Here is a 3,157-nt window from a genome sequence, read left to right as displayed (position 1 = left end):
AACGGAAGGAAGCAATCATTTGGAAATTCTTGCTCTGCAGTGAACAATATTTACATGATTATAATAATGTAAGCACCAAATATTGATTTAATCAAGACATTCTTTGGAAGGATAGAGTGTAGAAAGTGAGTGACATTTTAAGAGGGTAAAATTCCCATCTACCTAACAGGAAATCAATAGATAATGTCAAAATGATAATAAATCAAGAAATATCATTACAAACATAATCTTAAAGAGTACATAGACCAATACAAAACAGAATAGCTGAAATAGGTAAAATGTTTACCTCTAGGGAATGAGATTGAGGTGGCAGGTGTCATTGGTGCAGGAGATTACTATTTTGGTTATAAAACTTTTGATATGATTTAAATTTTTTTCAACTTTTATTTAAAGTGTTTTCAAAGCATTTTTAAAGGAAAGAACTAATAAGAAGGGAAACTGTCTGCTGTGTGTGAAACCTAGCTCAGCTCCCTTAGAGAATTCTTTCTTCTTCCATTGAGCCCCAATAAGACTTTGTACAGTGCACCATTATAGCCCTTCTCATGTTTTATCACCATTTACTTTATTAGCCTTGTGCTCTTCTCTGCTAGCTCCTCCCTACCTTCCTCCTCTTACCCACCACCATTTTTGAGTTATGCCTCCACCACCCTTAACTGTGAGATCTTGGAGTTTCTGGTTCATGTCTCACTCAGTGCTTAGTTCAAAACATGGAACACAGTAGGTGCTCAATGAATGTTTACTGAAGACATATATTAGGCAAAATATTGAATGAGTAAATGAATCTCTGCTTCTGAGAACCTCAGTAGAGCCTACAAATGCATTTTTCCATTCATTAAATATTAATATAGAAGAGACAGCAAAGCTTCCCGTAAGAACTGTTATCTGTTCTTTAGAAAATGTTTTAGTTATCCTATTACAATGTAAAAGGATAAGACTGTTTAATGTAAGTTGCTTGGGATTCCCACATACCCACTAATGTCAAGACGGTAAGATATCTCACAGGTGCAGGTTCCCAAATGCTTTATGGCTGAAAATATAGCATTGCTGTATGTAATTGTAATTGTTACAAGACCCCCTTCAGGCACTGAGACCATCTTACCAGAGAGGTATGTCCTGAGTATCCTCTTTAAAACTGTTACACAAACCTCCTCATTGCACTGCCAGAATTCCCTATCACCTTCCTCCTCTACTTTTCTCTATAGTCTTTACCAGCAACCAGGGAAGCTCACCCAAGCACTGGTGTCCACAGTCTTTACTGGAGCACCATGGTCAACACAAGAACCTTCTGGAGGGGGCACCTGGGTGGCTCAGTGGTTGAGTGTCTGCCTTTGGCTCAGGTTTCGATCCTGGGGTCCTGGGATCAAGTCTCCCATCGTGCTCCCCGCGAGGAGCCTGCTTCTCCCTCTGCCTATGTCTCCGCCCCTCTCTGCATCTTTCATGAACAAGTGAACTAAATCTTAAAAACAATGAGCAATTATTGCGCCTCAGATAAACCTCATTGGCTACGATACTGCCACTGCACAAAGCTGAAATCTTAAAAACAAAAACAAGAAGCTTCTGGAGTGTTGGACATAATCTGTATCTTGACGTGGATAATGGCTACTCAAGTGTATATACCCTTGTCAAAAACCTTGAACTGTAGGGGTAGCCCCCGGTGGCGCAGCGGTTTGGCGCCGCCTGCAGCCCAGGGTGTGATCCTGGAGACCCGGGATTGAGTCCCACGTCGGGCTCCCTGCATAGAGCCTGCTGTCTCTGTCTCTTATGAATAAGTAAATAAAATCTTAAAAAAAAAACCCTTGAGCTGAACATTTAAAATGTGTACATTCTACTAAGCACAAATTACACTTTACTAGTTCTATTAGCGTTAAAAAATTAAAGCACTATTAAAGTTAACATTCGTGCGATTTTCTGAATTATATACTGCAGTAAAACATGTTTTTGAAAGATGTACCTCTCAAGTTTCTGGCTACCAGTAGTTACTATGGACTGAATGTTTATGGCCCCAGGTAAATCATATGTTGAAATCCTAAACCCAGGGTGGCTATATGGGGCCTCTAGGGAAGTAATTAAGGTCAAATGAGCTCATAGGGTTGGGGCTCTTATCTGATAGGATTAGTGTCCCTATAAGGAGAGAATCCAAAGAGCTCCCTCTCTCTCCACAAAAGGAAGAGGTCCTGTGAACACACCATACAATGACAGCAGCCTGCAAGTCAAGAGAAGAGGTCCCAGAATGTAACCTACTTTAGCAGCACCTTTATCTTGGACTTCCCAGCCTCTAGAACTATGAAAAATAAATTTCTGCTGTTAGAGCCCTCGGTCCACCATAGATGGGTCAGGCAGCCCAAGCAGAGTAATACAGAAGTGTAATTGGGAACATCCCCCACTATTGCATCCTGAAATCCATCACTGGTGGATCTGGGGCCACTCTTCCCGCAAGGTACTCCCTACCAATCACCAAAAAGGGGAGGGACACTAAGGCAGGTCTCTTTCTAGGAGAGGAAAGACTCCTCTGATGGGCCACTTTGGCTCTAGACTGCCCCTCAACCATACTAATACTTTCTTAGAACTGTACCACAGTCTAAGAGTTTTCCTTCCTTCTCTCCCTGCAACCTCCTCTAGCTACTTCCCCATTTTCCCTTACTGACATTTTCCCTAATAAATCTCTGCAAGTATAATACCACCATGGAATCTGCTTCTCAGGGGATCCAAACCAACGTAACTCCTTAGAAGAAGGAAAAGAGATCAAGTCAACAAGTTATGTGGCAGGGGAAAAAAATCAGCTATAAGTTAACAAGAAATGTTAGAACATTGGAGAAAAGATAAACTTCAACCACACATACAAGAAACTTGCCTGTCTATTCACTTAAAGTGGTGTGAGGTGTGAGATCCAAAGGAATTGAGCCTTTTTTGAAACCACTGTTTATTTTCTAAACTTCAGTTTATTAAAATATGCTACCCAATCTCAAAGTACTTCGAGTTTTAGCTTCTCACCACAATGTTACCCGGATCTGAACCAAGACCAAACTGATGGTCTTAGTCATTGTCCATTATCAAGTGCATGCTAATGAGGTTGCTGAAAAAAATCAGGTCCCAGAGATCAGGAAGCAGGACATTCAGCTACCAAAGACCTTGAGGGACTGGCTGTATCTGGATAGCT

At 41.1% G+C, this 3,157-nt stretch overlaps 1 pseudogene; it reads right to left on the bottom strand.

Moving 5' to 3' along the window:
- Nucleotides 1-1,463: 1,463 nt before the first annotated feature.
- On the bottom strand, nucleotides 1,464-1,528 carry LOC129501135 (U4 spliceosomal RNA; annotated as a pseudogene).
- Between the last annotated feature and the right edge of the window lie 1,629 nt (nucleotides 1,529-3,157).

This window comes from Nyctereutes procyonoides, unplaced genomic scaffold, assembly GCF_905146905.1.
Source record: "Nyctereutes procyonoides isolate TBG_1078 unplaced genomic scaffold, NYPRO_anot_genome, whole genome shotgun sequence".
NCBI lineage: Eukaryota > Metazoa > Chordata > Mammalia > Carnivora > Canidae > Nyctereutes > Nyctereutes procyonoides.
The sequence above is the reverse complement of the archived record's forward strand: the minus strand, read 5'-3'. Positions and strand labels throughout refer to the sequence as shown.